Source organism: Bombus pascuorum, unplaced genomic scaffold (assembly GCF_905332965.1).
Source record: "Bombus pascuorum unplaced genomic scaffold, iyBomPasc1.1, whole genome shotgun sequence".
Taxonomy (NCBI): Eukaryota; Metazoa; Arthropoda; class Insecta; order Hymenoptera; family Apidae; genus Bombus; species Bombus pascuorum.
In genome coordinates, this window is record NW_026869765.1 from 23,929 (window position 1) to 51,227 (window position 27,299).

The following is a 27,299-nucleotide window of genomic DNA, read 5'->3' on the forward strand; positions in this document are numbered from 1 at the left end:
TTCCAAGAGGACAACTTTGGTAGGACAAGTATCTGTAGATACAGTAATATAATCTCAATTTGACCCACCAAAATTGTATCTGTAGATACAGTAATATAATATCTGCCATAATACATTGCCGAATATTAATTGTCATTTACTATATACATATTATTGGGCTTTTATTAAAACGTTTCGTCAGTGGCTTGCCTGGACAAACATTGAATCTTTGAAAAGTAACTAAGCAGGAACGTTTAAATCTTTCTGATTGAAACGTTATATTTATGTAAAAATAAATTCCCTCTACGATCGATAAATAGCAAATAAAAGTAATAAACAAAAAATAAAATTGTATTTGTAAATAACAATTAATCTCGTTACATTAATACACGTTGTCTTTCGACTTGTTCAAACAACAAATAATTCGTTTCCGCTTCTTATTTAAACTGTCCGAAAATTTATTCAATAATATCCAACATTACTCTCAACCAAACAAATCCTGTTTGAAATATTCTTGAATCAATAAATAATTCGAGAATATAATTGGCTTTATAGATTAAAATGAACTATTCTCTATATACAAGAATAGTATCTCGCACATCATCATGATCCAATATACTTTTCTTCCTTAGTTTCTCTTTAGTTATTGTTGTTGGAAATACTCGCAGGACATATGGAAGCAATTATCACTTGTAGTTTATGATTCGCACGGTCAATTTTTATGAAATCCATTAGACGAATAGAGGGTGATTAAGAACTGGAAACGATAGAAGATTTCAGATATTGTAGACATTTCCCATCATCGTCTCCGCTTATTATAAGTATTTTCGATAGGATAATTGAATTTAGCTGTGAAGCTCCTGTACTGCAATACCCGGATTTTGAAAAAACATTCACATTAATAACAGACGCAAGTAACGAAGGATTAGGAGCAATACTCTCCCAAGACGGACATCCATGCTATTACATATCCCGAACCTTGAACCCTCCTGAGAAAAACTATTCCACAACCGAAAAAGAGTTATTGGCGATAGTATGGTCGATCAAAAGACTGAGACAATATTTACTTGGTAGAAAATTTAAGATTCAAGGTGATCGTCAAGCTTTGAAATGGCTAAAAAATGTTAAGGATCCCTCATCGAGACTCATGCGATGGCGTTTGAGACTCGAGGAGTATGATTATGAAATAGAATACAAAAAGGGAAGGGAAAACACAGCTGCAGATGCTCTGTCCCGACTGTATCTTATCACCAATGACAAAGTTCAATCCGATTTAGAAAACCCGAACTATTACGACGAATATGTCGACTGGAAAACAAACATCACCCCAGCTCCAATAACTCAAAAGACTAACAGACCACACTTTAAACAAATTACAAAGACCGAATTAGGAGACTTCAACCAACAGTACTGGTTGCATCAATTAACTAAACACTTTATTAACCAGACTGGCATATAGGGATAAATGACAATAGCTTTAGCACACTAGAAAAAGTGAACATTCAACTCATGTTAAGGTTTCTAACGACTAGATTCCCTCAAATTAAATTGGTATTTGGACAAGATCCGCCGGTAGACTACGATAACGAACAAAAACAAACTATCATAATTTTACTATCAGTATTTTTTTATTTTTATATCTTTATATCTTTTATATTTCTGTATTTATGTATTCTTAAACGTTTTCTATAATTCTATATTCAAATAAAGTATTCAAGTATAAAAAGAAGGATACGAATAGGAATGGCAACGCATGCAACAGTACGTGAATGTTACGCGTGCGCCAGATAACCAGGGGAGATTGTATAGGAATCGGGAGTTCGTTGGACAAAGAGAACGTTTTTTAGAACTACGTTATTTTTATGTAAACTATATACCAAAGAATTCCAAAAAAGAAATAAATAAAATCGGGTAACTGATTAGTTACCCGAAGAAAAATAGGAAAACATCTGCTAAAGGAAATGGCGCAATCAACCTGCGAACCCAAGGTTGCGACGATTGGCGTTAACAGATTGGCGCTAACAGCATGACATAAACAATTTCAAATTGGAGTTCAACCGCTAACCGCGACGAGTCCACGGTGATTTTTACTCCTTTCTATACGCAGGCGGCACGTTATAAATAGAGATCTCACTCCGCTGGTCCGATGTTTTTAATTATATTTTTAATACAGCGCTTATCGCATTGAGAGCAGCATCATGGCCATTTGTAAGCATTCGTTGGTAAAGGCATGCAGTACATCATTTAAATACGTCATAATAAAAAGGAGAACGCATGATTACATACATTTCGTAATAAAGATAATAAAAAGAGACTCACCATACCAACATAAGAGAAGATTTATAATGATTTACCTTACAGGAGAATAGGTTTATTTGAATAACACGAAATCCATGCACAAGGTTTTGGAGATCCAGAGACTTTGAAGACCCTAAAAAATTAAAGCAAGTTAGATGAATGCAAAAATTAAAATTTAAACGTGATCATGTTATAAGAGTATCGTATTGAATTATATATTTAATGTAAACAATTAAGTTAAAATGTTACAATATTTTGTCATTATTTGTTTGAATTTCATCAAATGCTTTTAAATAAGAAAATTTTGATAAAAACAAGTAACTTAAAAAGTTAAGTTAAGTTAAAATAAAAAATTGTGTTATCTTTATAGCGTAATTTATTGATAGGTTATAAATGAATTTATAGCCATAATATTCAGAATTTTGCAAAATATTCTCAAGACATATCTTCTTTCACTTGCTAAAACTTTCTAATGGATTGTTATCTAACATACATGATTAAAGCACACTCTTCTGTTAATCATTGATCGATCAAATTGATCCAGTTCTTAAAATCTTAACGAATTCCATAATCAATGTTTCACAATATATAGAAAAAAATAATTTTGAAGCGATCTGATCTATATAAAAAAAGAACATTCTCGAGTTTAACATTGCAATGTTGTAATATTTTTACATTTATAAAAGAAACGTTGACATATTTAAACAAAATAAACCATCAGCGCTTCATATATTTTGGATTATTAAAATATAATTTTGTTTGATACAATTCTTGGAGGGTCAAAAGTTTTTAAAATTAATGAAAGTGATGTGTATTATTGTACATTTAATAATAACAATAAGTATATATATATAATCACTGGTTGACATCGTTATTCGATTCGCTCGGTTTATTTCCTGTTTTTTTTTACATTCGATTTTAGCACCAGCTTTTTTAAAACTCTGGCAATTAGTTAACAGAATGTGATTTAATCATGGAATAGGTCCATTTATTTTGCTTGTAATCCGAATAATTTCAATCGTTCGAGTAGTTTTGTGTTTTTCAAGTATCTCCAAAGCAGTTCAAGTACTTTTCAATTATTCAAGTTCGTCCCCTCCCCCCGTTTTTCAAGTATGTATTCATTTTCCAGAAACATTGATTCAATAATACTTGCCGCTACTGCGTTTTGATTTTTAATTGTGAATTTTTGGAGTTACCGGCACTCGATTAGTTTTTCAAGTTAAAACGTCTCTTATATTATCATCACTTTTTACACGTTATTTGCTATTAGAGTTATTTGCTATGACGTTGAGATTAAAGTGGACTTACTTTGTAAATTCTTTTGATATTAATATAACGTTTCGTTTCAATATTAAATTGTTGCAATCTATTTTGATAACATTAGATTAGATTAGGTTAGATTTTCCGACATATCATAATTATCTTCATCATCATCTTCATCATCTATTTGTTTTATGGCGTATGGTTAACGAGCCATACTCTCGCCTTGGTGCCACTCACTCTTTCGCACCCTACCCCGGTCGGGACCGATGCAGGGTGACGGGAAGCCCCACGTGAAGGTGAGGTGAGTGGTCTTGACAGATATGGGCCCACCAACTTCTCCGAAGTTCTCCGCACCGGATCAGCGATCTGACGGGCGCCACAGCGCCGACCAGCCGCCACCCGACTATAGGTGAACATCAGATACATCGGGGTTTCTCAGGGCATGATGCTACGCACTGAGAACCCATACCCGCCTCGTGCTCCCCATGTGAAGTGTGTATCTATGTGAAGTCCAAGGTGTTTGACTTGCCTTGTTTGTGTTATTTGCGTGCCGTTCAGGAAGATGTTTGGTGTTATCTGTTTTCTCAATGTGAATGTGATGTGGTTGCATTTGTTAGGGTTAGCTTTGACAATAGTTGACATGTACAGTGATTCACGAACATGAGTTTGGATCTTATTAAATTTACTTTATAATATAACAGTATTTGAATTTATATTTATTTTTTTAAACTCTTTTTAAACAGTTTCTAGGGGTTCAATTTCGAAAAACGCCCAAACACGTGTTCGTTTCGTGTGTGTGTGTACACATACATATACATATATATATGTCGGAGATGAAAGGACACCGCCCCCCCCCCCCCCGCCCGTTGGAATTATTTGGAAAAGCCTCAATACTGTAGCATCTACGAAATAACCCAGACACAGTCATTCGAAACTTGAGACAATGAGTTTAGGCTCGAGGCGACAACCGGTCGCCGAGCGTAGCCACGGTCACGGGATGAACATTCCACCTAACAGAGATATAAAGTAACATAGCTTTCCTTTAAAGAATTGGCAGTACAGACACTTGACAATAAGACATTCCAACAGCCCCGCAGCTCGCCACACACAGACCCCATTCTTTGGGCCAGATGATCGCCAGATGCCGATGCATCGTTTACAGTTTATGTTCAGATAACCTGAGGAACCGTTACAAATCTTAGGACTTAGTTAACTAAAGTCCTTCAGATTGACAAACAGTCTTTATTCTATCAGCCTGTAAATCTGTCGCCTATTGCGGGAAGTTATGGGAAAGCCTGATTTGGTCACGTACGACGTTGCCTGCTAGGAACTCTCTCTCTAGGGCGGCTAGCATCCTTTTCTAACCGCCAACATAGAAATTGACCAATTAACAGCAGCGTCTATTTCCCTCACCCTCCGAGTGGAGGCTTTCTTTGACGAATCCGATGATCTCGTGCCCTTAGGCACACCCCATCATAGTTTTCCTCTGCAGCGTCGTCGCGACGGAAAGTCATTCTTTTCTGGTAACCTGATTAGCTAAGAGTCAATCAAGCGTTCCTAGTATCACGAGTAGTAAGTTGAGTCCGACTTAGACTTTGAAGCAAAGTATATTCGTTATCCTGTTGACCGTGGATTCGCTATATCGAACCTAGGGCCATTGTCATTAGCGTCCAGCTACCGCGTCCGATTGTCAATCTTGTATCAGCCATACTTGTGTAATAAATATCTGTGCGACAACCATGAACCACACTGGTGAAGATTCATTATACGCCCCTACCGTCAACCCGACATATACATATAACTAGTTTCGTTATTCCAGATTTATGAGAATTAACAAATTCTTCGAATGAAATTATTTTAGCTGTTTAATAAATTGTGCATCAAAAAATTGCTTGTATAAATTAAAGAACGTTTCTAACAGCAGTATTTATTTAGTATATATATGTATATATATATATATATACTACATATATACTATATACTATATACTATATACTATATATATACTATATACTATATACTATATACTATATACTATATACTATATACTATATATATATATACTATATACTATATACTATATATATATATACATAATTAAATGATAATATGTAAAATACCGAGGTGGATCAATAAACGTATTGTTAAATCCGATGAGCTTTAGTTAAGTTAATTTTTCAGTAACATTCTTACTACATCTTATGATACTTTTCGCAAAAATTCATTGCATCAACAGCTTCCTTTATTTACACAAAAATGTATAGAGAATGTAAAAAATAAAGTCTTAATGTGTTAATTAATTTGCTAATTACAAAGAGGCGACTCAAGTAAAATATGTACTTTGGAAAAGAAACGGAAGCTAAGCTGCAGATGTTTGCACAAAATGGCTTCGTTTTTCTAAATGAAGCATCAACGAACTTGCAAATGTAAACGTTTTAATCAAGATACAAGAAATATAAGTATCCGAATTTAAAACTGAAGATAAAAGACAATAATGAGCAACCGTGCGCTTGTATTTCTCAACTGTTATCTTAGAATATTTAGTAAAACTGCGAATTATTTAAAAAGAAATAAACATTTTTTCATACAAAATGAAGATAGTAAGCAATAATATAAATTTAAAAATGAAAATGATAAATGGTAATACGAATTAAAAATAAGTAACTATATATGCGTTTATTCTTCGTTACTAGCATTTCATAATATCCAATAAAACTGTGTATTATTTTGAAAGTTCGAAACAGAAAAAACTTTCTTCCATACAAAATGACTTAATAATAAAGTTATACTTTGCATTGCAACTCTTCCGTCACGCAAAATCGCTTCATAGAATTTTTCCTCTTTGCTAAAAGAATTATGAAAATTTCCTTTATCGTGTTTTCCTACTTTTCAATCACATTTTGTAAGATTATAACCTTTTCACCCTTCCTTTATTACGTGCTTCCATCATCTGTGGTTTAAAATAATATTAAATCAACAATATCTACCTCCACGTTTCAAATGAGTTCTGAAACATTAAGTGACATTTTTTATGGAAGAGTAATTTCAAAATTCAATAATAATTTGTCAATCGACTTTACATTAAAACTACCTTTCCATTTCATATCAGAATTAAATGCACGTTTCTATTGATTTCTTGAACATTTAAAAAGTATTACTAACATTAACTATATGCAAACTAATAATATTAACAAAGACAAATTAATATAGATAACTAAACCAATCTTATTCGTTTCCCACAAAACATTTATCAACTCTCAAAAGGCTTTACATCTTCGAATCGCTTACTTCAACTACTTCGCATAAAGATCACAAAAACGTGATAAGACCATCTTTGTAGGTTTTCTGACATTCGTAAATTCATCGGAGTTTATAACCAAGAATTTCTCTGATCTTTTAAACATTTTGGACTTCGTCAAAGACGCTACAATCACCATAGGCAACACAACAAAAGAAGGAAGAAGAAAAGAAGAAAAAAGGAAAACTGCAGTTCGTAACCAGCTATGTATTTGCCGGACAGACTTTCAAGGCCACGAAAGCTCGACTTTGAAACCGCCATCCATTCGCATAGCCGACGAATCACGAGATAATGAAGAAATTTAATCAAGACTTGTGGCTGGCAAGAATCTTCTGACGCAGTGTGCAATAGCTACGAGTTACTCACGCTTGCACGACGATATATTTCGGAATATTAAAATTTACCCCGTCGATTAGGCCAAACTCGACAGAGAAATTCCTCTGTCTTTCTATTGCGATACGCTTTATCCTATCTGAGACTCCTTTGGGACTTTTCCGCGGTCATTTTCGCCTAGATAACGAAGAGCTATTCCTTGTAACCGGTTCCTAAGGAATATACTCGAAATTCTTGCTAATAAGTTTTTCATATATGCAATTCCGTAAGATGAAACGAATCGATTACGCTCAAGAGACAACGAAAGATGAGGAAATAGTAAATTTCATAGACTTTTTATAAATCGAGACGCGAACTTGCTATATTTCTTATATATAACTTGCTTCGCGGGGTTAACCAATCTAGGAAATAAGCGGCTCGTTTGCCGCATAAAAGCGCATGCAATGCTGTTAATTTACGTGTTAGGGAAGATCATAGGTAGACTGTGTAAATACATATATACAATATCTAAAATAAAATACTCGAATGCTTATCCATTTTGATTTCTTGATTATGTGCATTATATTATAATTATATTATGTGTATCTATAATTTCTTTCAATGATCATCCGCTGTTATTTCTATCACCTACATATTTTTCTAATCTACTTTTCAAAGAAGGCAATTTTCCATTAATCTCTTCGTCTATCGCGTTAAATTCTTCCGAAATCGGAAGTTTTTACAGTCGTGTAATAACCCAATTTTTCTTATCACTAATAACTAATAATAATTTTCTCAAGAATTAGAAATATCTTAGGCTCTTCTGGGACATTTCTATAGCTATTTTCACCAGGATCGAGAGTGACAGAGATATTCTTTTTAGCCGATTTCTACGGCACACATTGAAACTTTTTACTAACAATAAATTTTTGATAGGTAAATTTCGATATTATGAAACGGGTCGATGATACCGAAGAGAAAATGAGAGGAGAAGGAAAGAGCAACGAGCGCTAATTATAAAAGGGTCAAGTGGTCGTATTTTTTACGAGTACTGTTCACTGCTGTTCACTAACAAAGAGTATAGAGTATAGAGTTACGGGTTTCATGGATTAATAATAGATTTTCGAACACGCTTTGTTAACGAAGGATCGTTAGACGGGTCTTTGAAGAATTCCTTTGACGAAGTTGTCGCACAAGAAATTTTAATTTTAACGCATATACTAGTGATCCAAGGAAGATCCGAATGCTTTAGGTTCTTGGACGAATATTTGTGCCTTTTTATACAAAGTCGATGTTTTTTCTCAAATTAACGATGCAATCCTTTTTCAAATTAACGAGCTAACTTTTAACACGTTAAATTTTCACAATTCCGATTTCGATGAAATGTTCTTCGTTTTTTCGAAACCTGTTACTCTTAACAATTGAAAATCTCCAACTCGAACAGAGAAAATAGGAAAAAAAGAAGGAAATATAAAAAAGGAAGAAAGGTTGAAGAAAAAAGAACAGAGAGAGAGAGAAAGAGAGTAGAGAAAAAAAGTTATCGTTGAAATTGTGCCGGCATTACTTCAACTTCAAAAATTTCCCTGGAAATTACTCGGCTCTTTTCCCTGCCCTCTCGCCGCTAGAGAGCATGGAAACAAACGTTTCCGAGGACGAGTGCAGCGTTCTAGGAGGCGACGCGCTTCTTAAAGACCGCCAGAGAGGAAACTTCAGAGGATGGGACGGTTCCATCCTACTCGTTAGCTGTTACAACTTGCAGGAGCGTGCAGACGCGCGATTTTAGTTTCCCATAAACCGTCATCGACCATTCGAACGGCGTAATACAACCCTTCTGCCTACGAAGAATTTCAATTCGCGACGAACTAAACCTGCGCGAGCCTAAATCAGGAAATTTTGACAGAAACAACGGAAGTATATTGTTTACAGAACGAACCATAGGATGAATGATGATTGGACTGTTGAGAATTTTTATAGAAAATGCAGATGTGTATGTTGGAATTGAAATTACTTAGCGTTAGACAAATATTAATAGGAGAATTTGGAAATTTGCATTTAGCAAAGTTTGTAATTTAAGTTACGCATTCGTTAAAATGAAATATCAATTTAAATTGGCAGATTCAGAGGTATCGAGACACGTGTAGAATTTGTAAATCTAGGCAGCCAGTGGATTTACAGAATGTTATAAGTAAGGGAGTAAAAGCAGAAATTATAGTATATAATTATAAAAATTTATAAAAAAAAAATTTACTATTGATATTAAGAAAAAGATCATAGTCAATTATTTTATTTCATTTTTATAAGAGATGTTTGATGTATTTTTCTTTCATTTCAATGCGACATATACACGTATAAATTATGTGTATGAAACTAAATATCTATACAATTTCAAACAATTTTCTACCTTCTCTCAATGTCTCAAATGTTCCATTTATTTTGATTTGACCGCGTTATTCACTGTGGATGAGTAAATCAAACATATAAAGTGACCCCCAATCAGGAAATACAAAATTATGTACACTTTACCACAAAAAGTATCGACTGATTTCTGAAATATATACCGCTGAAAATAAAAAAATTAGCAAACTGACAAAAAACATTACTTACAATGGTGGCCATTATGACGACTTATGACGAAGAGAAGCTCGCTTTTGACGTTTCCTCAGGGAGTATTCGCCAGCTGGCTACCTTCTTCGGCAGACGATTGAACTCGACTGAACACAGAGCACAGCGCACGGAGCCTGCTTGCACCGTTTGCGAAAAAGCAGCAACGCGCACGAGCGAGTATTGACCAATCAGGATCGCGCGAATGGCCATTATTAACCCCACGCAACCCTCGCCTAATTTTTTCTCAGATTTAAAAAGTGCCTTTGCCTGTGTGCGTATATGAGTTCCATGGATACCGTGGATACCATGGAAACATACTTTGCAAGCTCCTGTTGTCAGGCAAATCTGACATTCGACGTGGTTTTCCTTTTCTAGTCTACCCCCGTGTAATACGCGATTTCCACTTCGAACGTGGGAGTATGTGCGCGCATATGGGTGTGCTTGTGTGCGTATATATGCTTTAACGAGTGAGCACATACATATGCGCTGCAGAGCAACAGGCACGCGAGAACATCAAATCTGAGTTTATAGATTGAAAAACACATTTATAGAAAAACGTAATTTTCTCATTTATGATGATTATAGACATTATGCATTTACATATTTATGAGCTGCGACGTGTTTCGAAAGACGATTGCTCGTTAATAGAGTAAAGGTTAAGGTAGGAATGCGACAATCATTGTAACTTCTAGAAACAAAAAATGTTTATTGTTTTTATTATACGAAACTCTCAAAACACAGGTATATAATAAGTTGTGTAAGTAACTTACGAGAATAATATGATAATATGTGTTACGACCATTCGCGGAGAGACACTGTCGCGAGGAAAACGCGTCGGCGGGACGCGTAAATTCTCTCTACGATTCGGTTAATCGGCGCCGCGAAATAGTCGTTCCCCTTGTTTCGGTTAACATAACAGGGGTGGTTTGATGAATTTAACACTGTTAACAGGTTGATATATCGTCTATATTCAACATACTCCCCCCGTTGAAAGGCTACCGATCAAAATTCTATAGAGATAAAAGATCGAACTCTTTTATCGTGTCATCGAGGGAGTTTAACGTGTTGCTCTACATTATCAATTATCGTGATAGGACATGAGACATCCTGTAACGAATTCGTATAGATCAATGGTTGCAACGAATTGTCGCCTGGTGAGGTCTTCTCTTTCGCCCAATCCATATCATCGTGAATGATTGCCTGATTCAATGCGTTTGGTGGCGTTGAATCAGAGTGTCGCGATGCTGCAAGTATTATTATTATTATTATTATTATTATTATTATTATTATTATTATTATTAACAAATCGATCGGTAGATACAATTTGAAATCCGCTCGGCAAGCGAATCAAATCAGCGCAGAAAAATTAGATTGGGGAGTTAACCAGGGGTTGTAGCATGAGAGACGGAACGTTGAAGCTTGTAAACTGTTTTTCGTGGGATCACGAGAACGTAGAAACGTAACGAATTGAAAGATCTTCAATCTAGTTTACCAAGTTTCAAATTATTTGTCAAAGCTTGACGTTTACGGATTTTGACGTCTTTACGAAGCCAATATTTGGACAAAAATGTTACCCTCTCGAATTATAGATATTAAATTGAAATCTACTGTAAGAATAAAAGTTAATATAAATGCTATTTCATATCGAAAAATTTTATTACACGAGATGGAGCGGTAGTCGCAGTACGACCGGGCAGGGGTGATTCCACGTGGAAAATATGAAAGCAATTTCGTATGGTATTCGTTCGTCTGCGGCTTCGCTTTCAAGAAAATCGACTTTGAAGATTTGACAAATATACCTAAATTTGCTTAATTCCGGATAAGAGTAAATAATCGACAGGGATTTAAATTTCATTTGAAAATAAATAAAAAAATATAGGAAAAACATAGGAAAATTAAAGTATGCTTGACAAATTTTCAAATTTGATTTTCTCAGAAACGAAGCGTCATATGAACAAATTTTATTGTACAGTTTCGACTTATTTTTTCATGTAGAATCAGCCTGTTTCCGATTGTACTACGACTATCCTCTCCATTTTGCATATATATAACAAATAAATTGTTCTTAGATGTATATCGGCTTTGCCAACCATTTGGTCAGAAATAATCCAAAAATGTTTTTATCGCCGATAACGCTAGTGATTATTCTTAGTCAAAAAGAATTTCCATCGTCGATGATAGTTATTGAAAATGAAAAAAACTAAGCAAAGTACATCTGTTATCCCGTTGACCGCGGATTTGTTATCGAACATCCATACTTATTATATAGTTATTGTCACATCCATACTTGTGTTAATAAACGTTACCTCGATTGTGTGACAACGATGAATAATTCCTCTGAAGATTCATTATATGCCCCTAACTTTAATCTTAATGATAACCCGACATCACAGAAGTGGGATCAGTGCCGATTGTAACGATGCAACAGCTCGTGACCTATTGTGCGCGAGTTGACTCAGCCGCGAGAGCAAAGATCGAGCGGCGGACTTGGAAATTTAACGCTACCACGTTTTAACCCCGGTATCGTGAGCGCCGACCCGGCTGCATGGTGCATAATCGTTAACCTAATGATGAAAGAAAATCCTTTACGAGGCAGCGAGTTATTTTCTGCCTTGAATCGTGCTTTAGAGGGTTCTGCAGCGCATTGGATTACGCAAGTACTGAACGATGAAGAAATTACCTAGCCGGTAATTAATGAACTTTTCATCACGCGTTTTGGTGGCCAAGAGACGGCGACCTCGGCGCTAATGGAGATATACAAGGAAGGACTGTCGAAGAGCGAATCCTCAGGAGCTTACGGTAATCGTCTCCGTTCCCTTCTGAAGACAAGATGGCAAAATTTATTGACGGCCGAAATAATTAATGCCGCCGCTCTTTGCCTCGGTCTACAAGATCGACTCTCCGAACGACTAGCACTCACGAATGACATAGAGACGGAAGATCAATTTCAGAGTGAAAAGTGATTTCTCTGCGACGAGGAGAAGTCGACGGCTTCGTCAGAAAGCCCCGGATAAAGTGCCATCACTGTAGCCACTACGGACATCGAATGTCGGGTTGTCGCAAGAGGATAAAATTGGAGCAGGTGAAGAATATACGAAACTCTGATGAAAACCGATCAGCCACATCATCGACGGCATCTTGCTTCAAGTGCCGCTAGAAGGGATATGTCGCGCCTAATTGTCCGTTATTGTGGAGGAAAAACTACGATTGTAATAACGAACGTCGAGTAGACTCCCGCGTAGAGGAAGATCCAATTGGTACATTAAATCATCATTCCAATTTAACTTCGTTTCGGGAGCTGAATGCTCACTAATTGAAGAATCCGTAGCCCCAAAATTTTCCGGCAAAAGAATGAGTGATTTAGTAATACTGCGAGGGATAGATAGAAAACACTTGTATTAAATGTACATCACAAATTTTGTTCACAGTATGTATTAATGGTTTTACATGGGAGATCATTTTTCATGTCCTTGCTGATAGTTACTTACTTGGAATATGATATCATGATTGATCGTGAAATTTTAAGACAAGCTTTTAACGTGAATATTACAGAAAATGTCTTGCTCTTTGTAAAACAAAAGTTGTTAATGTCTGTGACAAAACCGCTGAGAAGAAGATCGATGTTTATGAAGTTGATACCGAGGTACTTGATCATGGTTAAAGTCGTTTGATCTTTGTTCTCGAAAAGTTCAAAAGTTCATTCGTTACGGGCTTCCCACGCACTCGTGTAAATACGAGCCAGCTAGAAATACGGTTTATTGATCCAAACGTTGCCGCGCAAGGAAGAAGCCCTTATAGATTGAGCGAGAAAGAGCGAAGAATAATGCGTGATAGAATAAGCGAATTAATTAGAGTAAAAATTATAAGCCCTAGTAATTCACGGTTATGTAAAGAAAACTCGTAAAGAAAAAGGACGGCTCGGACAGATTGTGCGTAGATTTTCGGGAACTAAATAAAAATACTGTCACGGATCGATATCTTCTACCTCTTATTAGCCCGAACATGGCCAGCGGGTTCCATGAAATTCCCATTCATCCTAATTCTACAGAATATACAGCAGTTTTCACCCCCAACGGGCAATACGAGTACGTAACGACGTCGTTTGGCTGTTCCCTAGGTCTTGGGCGACCTCGCCTACTCGTATCTTGTTGCTTACCTTAAATTGGACAGATAAACATGAAAATATAAGCCAAAAGGTAATTTCCGTCCTGACTGATGAACTGGCGTAAATGATGTTCGACCCTAATTAATTATCCGATAGAATTACATCCTAACGTTAGATCGCGTGGATACGGGGCTATTTTGACCAATAAGGTCGACGGTAAAAACCGGCTAATAGAATAGTATAGTATAGTAAGAAAACTAGTCCCGTGGATTCTACGTATCATTCGTATGAACTAGAGACGTTGGCAATTGTAAACGCCGTTAAACATTTTCGTCACTATCTACATGGACGGGAATTTCTTGTTGTTATTGATTGTAATTCGTTGAAGGGAACCAGTAATAAAGTGAATGACGGGGTTTACAGGTGATGGGCTTATTTACAAAATTTTACTTTTGACATAATGTACCGAGAAGGTAAACGAATGGCCCACGTAGATTTCCTTTCGCGGAACCTCGTGGATAGCGACCGTGTACCATAACCAACAAAATCAAAGGAACAAGGAAATATGTACCGAGCAACAGAGAATCCTTGTGGGCTTCGTAAAATCGACCACGAACACCACCAAATTTTCTGTGACTTAGATTGATTTTGAATGACCTTGAATGAGTATAGTCGTTGAATTCATCATTATGTTTAGCGAACTTGAAATGCCCTCGTGCAAAAAATTCAATTACACTAAATTTTCTTCCCCGTGCAATATTTTTGATTTTCTTAACATTTTTTTCTATCATCAATATTTTCAACAGTATCCAACTGTCATCTTATACGCGTATAATAGTGAATATCCAACTTTACGTCCTTGTTCTGCATAAACTTCATCAGTTAACATTTACAAATTTGGGCAAAAACCTGATAATTTATCGCGCAAACTGCGCATATCAGAATAATTATAGAAGTGCTGTTAAATATTGATCGTTAAATATTATATGTATAATAATGTTCGACATATTAGCTTGTATGATGTACTGACGTACTGCTGACGTACTGCGCATATTTTATATGCGTATATATATCATACGTTTTCTGTAAATTTAATATGCACAAACGTCCAGAATTTAATTATTGGCAATAGCAAATGACACGGTTCCAGCGACTAAATTATAATACATAATCATATCATACTGCAAGTTAATAAGTAGAATACATTATTTAACATAAAGATACAATAACATTATCGTAAATTACATCCAACATATTACGAAATGATGATACAAAGATAAAACTACAAGATATGTATACAGCGGTTATTGATTGATTAATAAGTGATTCTATATTATAAGATTATTATAATAATTAACGAATTATACATGGAAGTATAAAAATAAAATTACGATTTTGAAGTTACCTCTAATTACAGATCACGTGAGAAAATATAAGTGGATTTCTGTTGATACTCTGACTTTTATATTTTGCATGTTAATCGTCAAATTTCACACGAATGTCCTAATACTTCTAAATAGAATATTGCAATATTGGTTATAAAGAATAAAATCATTGCAATAATGTTGCGAATAAAATATATCTTGCGATATATATTGCAAAGTATATGACGAAATATATAATGAAATAATGTATCTAAACGTTAACGTGGTGTAAAGGATTAAATTTTTATGCGGTAGTATACAACCCGACTCGAAGAAAAACCTTCCTCTTTTCAAGCATTAAATTTACAGTATAACCGTGTATTAAATTCCGTGGAATAAGCTTATGAATATCTCACATACCTCATTTTATAAGCTTCGCAATAATTTGCACAGACTTGGAAACTTAAATTGTTCACAAGACAAGCATTCTATCTCGCAGTATTTAGTTTAAATACCTACTTCTGAGAATACCTACTGCAGAATGTGTAATAAAGCTAGTAATGGCAAAATAGTATGTATATTTGCACGATATTAAATGCAATTCTAGCAATAATAATTCGTTTTCAAGCGTTATTTTCAAATAAAGTTACTTGGAGTAATTAATCTTTTTATTTGCTATTTTTACTTCAAACAAGAAATATTTAATCTCGTATCGAAATTATGCAACGAAATTATATATATATATATATGAAGAAACGTTTTATCAAACTTCTACAATCTGAAAGTTAAGCGTATTTGGTTCGTGTTGCAATGGATAGCGCGTGATTATATTGTTAGACGATTTAGGTAATTATTAACGGTAATTATTAAGATATTTATGTATATTTGTATTTTATCGTAAAATCTTTCCATCATTGTTTCGAAGTGGTTCGATGCATTTATAGAAAAACACGTGATTTGAAGATTAGATCGAACGCTCGTTAAAATTGTTTTTACCCGTTAAATTATCAGTTAATGTTGAAAACGTGAAATTTGTAATTTTATGTTCTTATCGAACGTAGGAACTATTGCCTTTTCGCAAAGCATAATCGAAATTGAAATTAAGTGGAAGAATATGTACACTACTACGATTGAAGATATTATTGCAAAACGCTTTCTAATGTTACTCTATAGAATATTGTATAGAATATATATATATATATAAATTTAACTTTTCGTACGTGAAAACCTCAATATATATAAATATGTCGGAGATGAAAGGACACCGGGCCTCCCCCCTTGGAATTCGTTGAAAAATATCCCAATACTGTCTTTATAAATTAAACCGATTATTATAAACCTTTGTGAATTAAATCGATTATAATTGTCTGAGATTTGCGATAACGAGTTTGGATTCGAGGCGATAACTGGTTGTCAGATGCAGCCACGACCACGGAATAAACGTTTTACTTAACAAAGGTACAGAATAATTGTATAGCTCCCTTTAAAAAGAAATAGTCGTAGCGATACTTGACAGTGAACGTTGTAATGGATATCTACCCCGAGGCTCGCCACACACAGACCCTATTCTTCGGGCAAGATAATTACCAGATGGCGATGCATTTCCACGAGACATGTTCAGCTAGACCGAACACCTGCTATAATTCTTAGAATATCGTTAATTAAAATCCTTCAAACGGACAAATAGTCTTTATTTTTAATAAGTCCTTAAATCTACCATCCATCTAAGAGGAGGTACGGGAAATGTACTTTTCTCGGAACGACGCTTCCCGCTAGCAACCTTCTCTCAAGGGCGGCTTGCTAGCATCTTGCTTGCATCTTAGTACGAGAAATTATACGAGATATTATACGGAAAATAAAATTTGAAGGATAGATGTGGAATACGAGGTATTCCATCTCCAAAAATAAGTAAAAAGTATGCAGTAAAGAATAACATTCTTCCATTTATCTGATTTTTCAAGAGAATCGAATTCGTTTAATGTATGTGAATTTGGCTAATGCTTGCGAAAATAAAGATGTAAAACAAGTTTCTTCTATGTAAAGCTTCGTCTTTAAGAAAATAGAGTTTAATGCGTTGAATTAAGAATCGACTTGCTGCACGTCTACTCGATAAATTTTCAAATCTTATTTTCCCAGAAACGGTACTATGAAATTTTATTCTACATTTTCGATTTAGTTTGAAATGCAGAATAACTTCTCTTATTGATTCACTTTTGCCTGTATTCACTTAAGCGCCGTGTGAAAACACATTCTATAAATTCTTGACTTATTTCAGGATGTAGAACCTTTTATCGATCGTTCACTCCCACTTTAGAAACCAAACCGAATTAATAAATAATTCAGAATCATACAAGTTCAAGACATATTTGGCAAAGATTTTAACTCCATTTTAAGCTTTCAAGGGAAGTTCAAGTCAATTTTAACCTAGTATCGTATAAACGAATCTTATTCTACATTTCCTGCTTATACTGCCATGTAGAATGGCTGCCTCGTTAATCCATAATTAGTGGAATATAATACTGGTAGTAAGTCGGATCTTATCAAGGATGTGCCTTGTCAAACGGTAAACTTACATCAAGCGATTGCTCCAGTATATATTCATCCGGGTGTAAAAATGCACAGTTGAAAACAGGATTACTGTTATTCGAAGGTAACCGTGCTTACTAAAATCAGATAAAAATCCTAAAGCTTGTTAGTGGTTTTAATCTGTAAAACGTTCGTAATACGTTAATTTATCAGTTATCGGTAATCCAAAAAAAAAAAAAAAAAAAAAAAAAAAAGAAAAAGAAAAAAATGGACACCAATCCGTTGTTATTCTATTTGCACGATTTTTATAATATAAGTATACGTACAGTCTTTATTTTGCAGTTATTGCGTCGTAATTGCAATAAGGTAACTTTATCAGCTACGCATTTGTAACAAAGTAGATGAAACATTGTAATTATGTTAGGAACTTTTACTTATAACCAAATAATTAAATAGTTATTTAATACCGATATTCTCGAGGTAACTTTAGAGGATTGCAATTATATGATGAAAAATATTGAACGTTGAACGGTATCAATAAAGCACACAAAAGATGCTTATACATTAGTTTCCTTTGTCAATCGTTTTGCAGTTGTTTTAAGCAGCAGTTATCGACAGATGCTTTGTATAGACGCGGTCAGTCAAACGCGGTCAGTAGTTTGGTCAAGTTATATGTTTTTTTTTTTTTAATTTGCGTTTATTTTACAATCAATTCTCGTTAGAGAATTTTAAATAAATTTATCTGACGTGGTACTATAACATGATTAAGAAGTATTTATAATATATTTGATTCTATTTGAATCTAGTGCTTAGATATAAGATATAATGTCTTTTTAGCCTGCGGATCTGTTCCAACAACTCGAGTAGTTGACTAATTGGAGGGTTTACGTACAAAGGTGCATTTATTAAGGATCTTAAGGTTTTAGATTGGAATTCGTGGAGAATTTCTATGTTGGAATTACTTACTGTTCCTTCGTAGTTGCGAGTTCTAAGTAAAGTCAAATTTACACTCTCTCACTGCGGATCGATACAGCGGACGATTCGTCGGAAAACGTCGCTTTCGGCGAATTTATATTTCACTTCGCACAGATGCGACGGATAAACGCTGTTTCCATTTGTGTTTATGAAAAAGCTAAACATACAAAAATGTAAAGAATACACCTTTAGCAACGTATGCAAAAATAGTATAAAAGATACGAGGTATAATATTTTTTTTTTTTTTTTTTTTTTTTTTTTTTACTATTTGGTTCTTTTATCGTGTTAATTGAAATACAGATTTACTTAAATATATGAAATGAAACAGGAACAGCTGATTGAATGCTGTTTTGAAGATATTAGCAAGTATACTACAGCTTTTATAGATATTATTCCACGATGTATGTTATTTTAATTTAATTAAATAACACAGAGTTGAGCTGCACAAAGAACTTTCCTTTGATTTCATGATGAAATTATTTCGCACATTACTTTGAACGCTCTTCGTTACAATTACGGATACATTGTTCTCTCAACTTGTAAAGTTATTGTTTTTCAAACATAAATAGATGAAATTACAAATCGCTACTGTAGAAATTTGAAATGACACAACAGGTATATTAGGTATAATACGATATTAAGGAAAGTTTACGTTATGAGGTCTGCATATATTATAGATCAGATTGATGTTTTAAAAAGCAGTAGAGAAATATATTTCATATTGATATTATAACCCTAGTATTTGTATTACCTTTTTCAGTTTTTTATTACGTAGTCAGAGTTTTTTGCTGTTCAGTAAAATAGTAAAATATAACAGCAGAGAGGGTAAAGTTGCAAAATAAATTTACGAAGACCGGTAAGGTGAAAGGTTAACAATAATCTGACCTGTTAGAATTATGAGGTTTTAGTTTCACCCAGTGTGGCAGATTGACGTTCGTAAAACAGATCCATCAATTGTGAGAGTTCGCTCAGGCAAATGCGGAAGATGCGCATGATATCGTGATACACACGAGAGATAGCGTGTTCCACGCGAAAAGAGCGCACATTCTAGAGGAAGAGGGAATGTTTGGAATTTAGGAATAATCCTTATTGAAACGCTCCTAATGGATCGTGCGAATGAAGGACGCATGACGCAAGTTAAACAACATTTCTAAGAAAATATATTTTCTTAGAAAGCGTAAATGATAATGAACCGATAACAGAAAAATATTTGCTGTAGCGATCGAGATATAAACGTGTAGACTTCTTGAAGTCTTTAAACTTTTTTCAAAATTAAGGAATATGTATAATGCGTGGCTGGTAAATTATAATACGACTGCTCACTAATAACGCGATCATGAAGATAAGCACGTGTATTTGCCTGAAATATCACATGCGCACGAAGGGCAAGCCCTAGAAATCAATACGTGCTTATGGATGGATACTGCTTTAGGGCAATCAGAACAAAATTACAACGATGGCCAGCTCGTCGATTCACGGAATGTATAATCTTCGACAGAAGAGGATCGGCTCTGTTATGGTCGGTAAAGCGAAAGAATGTCGTCTCTAGTCCTTAAGGTATTGCATAAACGTTCTTTCGCAACTATTCTAAACATCAGTAGCTTGGACGTTTCTTTTGAAGCGTGCCTCCTCGACCGTGTTTGCGGCGGACGATCGATAACTTCCCCCTTCCGTCATCCATACCGCGTTTGCGCATCCTCCAGCTTCTATCCGCGCGTAGGAAGCAACACAGTGAGGGTTGAATTACGGTAGAATTTTACAAGTGAGTGTTGAATTACGGAAGAATTTTACAGGAATTATCAGAGGGTTCGGTACTTCCTGAAAAAATTTCTTTTTTTCTTTTTTTCTTCTTTTTTCTTTTCTTTTGCGTTCACTTATTCGCGTGGTTCGAAATTTCTGTAGTACATTTATCGATAATTATAAAAATATAAGTAAATATTACTAGCATTGATATCGCGAAGTCTTTGTAACAGTTGAGAGCAATATATATATATATATATATATATATGTATAGTGTATATATTGTCTATATATGTATATAACTTGTTCCTATTTATTATACTATTTTCATCTTTTTTTCTACACATCTACTTACGCATCTGGTCGTCATATTGTAAGAATCATATGACATAGCTGAAAAACTGCAACAGTCAGTTTTTATATACTACTTTCAAATCCGGTCAATCATTGACTACAGATACGAAAAATCTGCAATTTGTGCACTAAGATTTGAAATTGGAAAGAATAAACAGGCAAAATGTACGTATATGTCTAACTTATAACCAATGGATCTGTCTATTGTAATACGATAATGGGGAGACTATAACGAAAATAATGTACACATAGAAATGTATTCAGATACATAAGAATGATGACTCTAAAATTAACAATTTCCATAATAGGATATAATAGGAAATAATGTCATAATCAATAATGTTCAATTTTAAAGACGTAAAAATTGAAGAGACGATATACAAATATTTGAAACATTCAAAGTGTAGTATTTTTTATAGTATTTAGCAGGTGTATACGTATAAAAGGGATAACGTAAAAATATTTATTAATATAATATAATATAATATAATATAGAAAAATAATACGCAAATATTAGATACGTATAAATATTATAATACTATGCACATATGGAAATTAGACTTGTGAAAATTTATGAAAATTTATGAAAAATCTTATAAAATTTAGCGGAAAGATAAAAACTAAATTAAAAGTAGCGAGGAGCAAAAATAAATTACATTGGCGGTTTAATATCTGAGAGGATTACGTGTATTGGTTTTGCAGCGGTATTAATTTTCTCTGGTTTTACGTTGGACTAAATTTTCTGATGTATATGCTCCCATATTTGATCGAAAAACACATTCCTCTCTTTCTGCAAATAATATATAATAAATAATAATATTTGCTGTAGCGATCGAGATATAAACGTGTAGACTTCTTGAAGTCTTTAAACTTTTTTCAAAATTAAGGAATATGTATAATGCGTGGCTGGTAAATTATAATACGACTGCTCACTAATAACGCGATCATGAAGATAAGCACGTGTATTTGCCTGAAATATCACATGCGCACGAAGGGCAAGCCCTAGAAATCAATACGTGCTTATGGATGGATACTGCTTTAGGGCAATCAGAACAAAATTACAAATTGTGTGCTAAACAATGGGAATTTGATAACTACACTGTAGACGCTTATATTCATTTATATAAGAAATTTAAAGATACAAAAATTTTCTTTATAAGAAAATTAATACTATTAACAACTTTAATCTGAATTGGAAAGCACAGGTCGTATCTATGATCAGTTATGCTTTAAAAACTTTCTCATTCAACCACAAAAGAAAGGTAAAAACAATTGCATTGGTCAAAGAAGTCTTGTGAAAGAATTAGGTATCGTAAATAATTAGACGATTAGATAGGAGTTTAAATAATTGGATAGAAACAGTTTAAAAAGATAGAAAACGGTCTGAATAAAACAGTTTTAGAAAACTGATTCTCAATTGAAAAGATTTCATATATCGCAGTTTAAAAACGCACATTTAAAGTTTAAAAAATGTATTCTACCAAACATGAAACATGCAGGTATGCAAACATGAAACCGGAATTTTTATATAGAAAATACACGTTTATTGTATGAAAATGATTAAAAATATTTTATTCGAAGTATTGTGTTGCCTTTTTTCATATTCTGCTCGTTTTTCGCGCAAAGCTTGATTCAAATCGATCGTTTGTTGCCGGCAGCGCTCGGTATTAACGGTTTCGTCAGGTTTTAACAGCTAGTAATATATCACACCCTTCTTATCCCACCAAACGAATTTGGTCTTGTAGTCGATGTTGATGGTTCTGGTGTTCTGCAGCTGCTCGTCATCTTTCACGCTTAGGATTCTCAAAATATATCGACTTTTCATCGCCAGTCACAATTCGGTGGAGAAATGATTTTCTTCTGTATCCAGCGAGCAGCATTTCGCAAGTGGTTCTTCCGTTTTCCTGCTGGCTTTCAAACGTATGCTTCTCGTGTCACGTTCAATCGATCAGCGAGTTGTTGTCGCGTTTGAGCGTTATCCTCGTCCGACGATGCTTGAAATTCGCTGTTTTAAAACTTTTTCCGTGATCTTCCACGTCATTCGTTCCTAGCGTCAAAATTGTCACTTTTGAATTTTTTAAAGCACTCACAGCAATGTGATTTACCAAGATAATTTACCTGACCGGTAAGCTTCGACAAGCATTCGATGCGATTCTGCAGCAGTTTTCTTCAAATGTGAACAGAAAATCAATGCTGTTCGCAAATCGTAGTTTCCAGGCATAAAATTCGACATATTCAACGCTATTACGAACTACGCTGTTCTATGAAACTTGAATTGGTGTAAGCGGAAAATGTTCGTGAGACGAACAGCTAGGGCCATCTATTGGCCAATTTCGGTTTCATACTTGCAGATAGAGATAAAGGTAAAATCAGAGGTAAAAAGTTATCACATTTAAGAAAAAGCTTAGAAAAAAGTTCAGAAACTTTCGATTATCAAAGGAATAAACTTATTGTTAATATCGAGCGGTATATAAAATTGTTTTAATATTTATATCATTCAATTCCGTTTCGCAACATTGTGATTACGAAAGGAAATTTGAAGGATTTGCATAGTATTTTTTCCGTCGCTATTTCCCCTTTCGCTCAAATTGTACAATTTTATAAAGTTTCAAGAAATTGTGCTGTTAGTGGTACTGCGATCAATTTGTTTATTTTGATATTTGAAATTGCGTTTTCATTACTTATTACTATCATTATTTATTTGAATTTGATACTTGATCCTTAGGAAAAAGGGATTCTCCTTCTAAATAAATGTTTATACATACATTTATACAAGAAAAGATTGAGAAGCAAGTTTCGATTAATTTATATAGGTAATAATAATTTTATTTGACAATATATTACATCTATATTCTTTCATGAAAAAATATATCTCTCATGCATATCACATCGTCTAAACCACCATTTCTTATCTTATTTTATTAACGTTTCTATTTTTATTTTATACTTTTAGTTTTTTATTTTATTCCCTTAAGGTAAATAATAAATAAACAATCAAAATTAGCTCAGGGTATTCAGCCAGGTTAATTATATTTTGATTAGTCAGTTAATTTTAATTAGGAAATTGATAATTAATATAATTATTAATATACTAAAAGATATTATTTATTAATTACTAGATTATGGATGTTTATGCATTTATGGGAAATTTCGTTTAGAAAAACATGGAAAATACAAATCGTATGCAAGAATATATGAAATACTTATTTAAAAATTGAAAAAATTTATCGGTCATCGGACTTAAATTCCAAAAATAAATTGTACAGACAATACAGTTTATTAAGGAAACTGATTCTCCATATTAATTAAAAGCAATTGAATAAATATGGATTGTTAGATTCGTAAAATTTATAATAATATAGAAACGTATATAGAATTTAGAAAATTTAGAAAAATCCGTGAACGAAAAAGCTTTCAGAAAAATAATATATATTAATTCGAAAGAACACGATGACAAATAATGCATGGCATTGAACAACTGCATCTAGCATCTAGAACCATAATACATCAGAACATAGAGTTAAGACCTTAATCTTTTCCTTACTATGAGTTACACCCTTCGCATTCAGCTAGCGTTGAATAATGACAGACTATAGTCACCTTTAACGAAAGTAAATGTTAAAATCAGTACCAATAAAAATGAAGTTTCTTAGCTATAACTATAGATCAACATTGAATTCTAGTTTACTTTTCTCGTAGCAGTTCAGATTTCTACATAACTCGATAAAGTTTTCGACAAAGTTGGTCGATCTAAAACATAAATTAAAGATTGAAAATTGAAAATATTGAAATCTTTAAATACGATAATCGCAATAGCTTCGATGAAGACGGGATATAATTTTTTGTACAACTAAGATAAATACAAAATTTGATTAAAACGACTGTGTTTGGAAGATCTTATTATAGATTTCCAATTCTTTATAAATATGTATAATAACGTGTTTTATCTGTTTTACCTACTACTTTTTTAAATCATTAGCAATTCTGTCGCATTTTCCCATCATTTAATCATTATCAGTTTGTAAGACTGAAGATAAAATAAAAGAATCATTGTTGATATGTTTAATATCAGATTAATTAAATTGAGTGCGTTGAAGTTTTTATGCATTTAAACAAAAGATGCAAAAATTCAAAGAGCGCAGCAAGTTTAATATTTTAGAACGTACAAATATTTTTATCACATTATAGAATTTCCTCAAATTGTAGAATTTATAATATTATTTGTACGCGTTCTCCTCTGACCTGAGCAAGCAACTTTTAAGAAACTTTAAAAAAGAAACTAAAAAAAGCAATTTCTCTATTTTTACTTATAGATCGCTAAAAACCAAGGAATTGCCGCGAATTTTCAGCACAGAATCAAATCAATCAGTTTCGCATCGAACGAGCCGAATAATGTCCGTTTAATCTCAAACTACACGCTTTGATATATAATAATTAGGATAAACGGATTTTTGTGCAATTTCCTATCTTTGTGTACTCGATTAAAAAAATGAAACGAAAATAGCGATTTATTTCGTTTAAATATCTCAAGTACTCTACGAAAAATATTTTACATATTTATATATGTTATGCGTAGGGCGTTCCGTTTTTAAGTTACATAAAGAACTCACAGACATGCTTAGCCTAATTTGCAAGCGTAATTAAAATGGAAAGCAAGCAGGCGCAAACCTTTAGTTCCCGCCCTCGACACGCGCGCACGCTGCCAGCGAACCACGTATCGCGCAAGGATTTCTGATCGGTCGTTGAGCAATTTTAGGGGTGTTCCATGGTGGAAAGAACGACGGCTATTGTACGGAGAGGGGGTCGGAATAGTGGGGGGCAATCACCAGGGGTTATACCTTGATGGAAAAGTATGAAAGGGCGCAGAAAGGTGCGTGGAGTGTTGTAGTCACGAGCTATCCCGAGCGAGAAGACAGCAGTTGCGAGTTGTCCTCTTCGAGCCAACAACGCTCCGACTTCAGTCAGCGATTGGGTGTTGAAGAAGGCGGTCATAGAAGAACATCACCACCAGTCGAGCTCTCACTTTGCACAAGCATCCCTTGGCTTCACGGTCTCAGCATCTGACTGCGATCTGGACCAGGCGCATCCGCAACATCTATACGCATCTATACGCATTTATTTGCATTTATATGCAATTATATCCGTGCTTTCGACCAGTGAGGCGTGTTATGATTCCTTGCGGCCCTATCAACCAGCAACTTCGAACAGCTACATCTATCTGGTATGTATATTCACGAGCCTTTCGCAACTTTATCTGCAACCTAAAAAATTAAAGCAAGTTAGATGAATGCAAAAATTAAAATTTAAACGTGATCATGTTATAAGAGTATCGTATTGAATTATATATTTAATGTAAACAATTAAGTTAAAATGTTACAATATTTTGTCATTATTTGTTTGAATTTCATCAAATGCTTTTAAATAAGAAAATTTTGATAAAAACAAGTAACTTACAGAGTTAAAATAAAAAATTGTGTTATCTTTATAGCGTAATTTATTGATAGGTTATAAATGAATTTATAGCCATAATATTCAGAATTTTGCAAAATATTCTCAAGACATATCTTCTTTCACTTGCTAAAACTTTCTAATGGATTGTTATCTAACATACATGATTAAAGCACACTCTTCTGTTAATCATTGATCGATCAAATTGATCCAGTTCTTAAAATCTTAACGAATTCCATAATCAATGTTTCACAATATATAGAAAAAAATAATTTTGAAGCGATCTGATCTATATAAAAAAAGAACATTCTCGAGTTTAACATTGCAATGTTGTAATATTTTTACATTTATAAAAGAAACGTTGACATATTTAAACAAAATAAACCATCAGCGCTTCATATATTTTGGATTATTAAAATATAATTTTGTTTGATACAATTCTTGGAGGGTCAAAAGTTTTTAAAATTAATGAAAGTGATGTGTATTATTGTACATTTAATAATAACAATAAGTATATATATATAATCACTGGTTGACATCGTTATTCGATTCGCTCGGTTTATTTCCTGTTTTTTTTTACATTCGATTTTAGCACCAGCTTTTTTAAAACTCTGGCAATTAGTTAACAGAATGTGATTTAATCATGGAATAGGTCCATTTATTTTGCTTGTAATCCGAATAATTTCAATCGTTCGAGTAGTTTTGTGTTTTTCAAGTATCTCCAAAGCAGTTCAAGTACTTTTCAATTATTCAAGTTCGTCCCCTCCCCCCGTTTTTCAAGTATGTATTCATTTTCCAGAAACATTGATTCAATAATACTTGCCGCTACTGCGTTTTGATTTTTAATTGTGAATTTTTGGAGTTACCGGCACTCGATTAGTTTTTCAAGTTAAAACGTCTCTTATATTATCATCACTTTTTACACGTTATTTGCTATTAGAGTTATTTGCTATGACGTTGAGATTAAAGTGGACTTACTTTGTAAATTCTTTTGATATTAATATAACGTTTCGTTTCAATATTAAATTGTTGC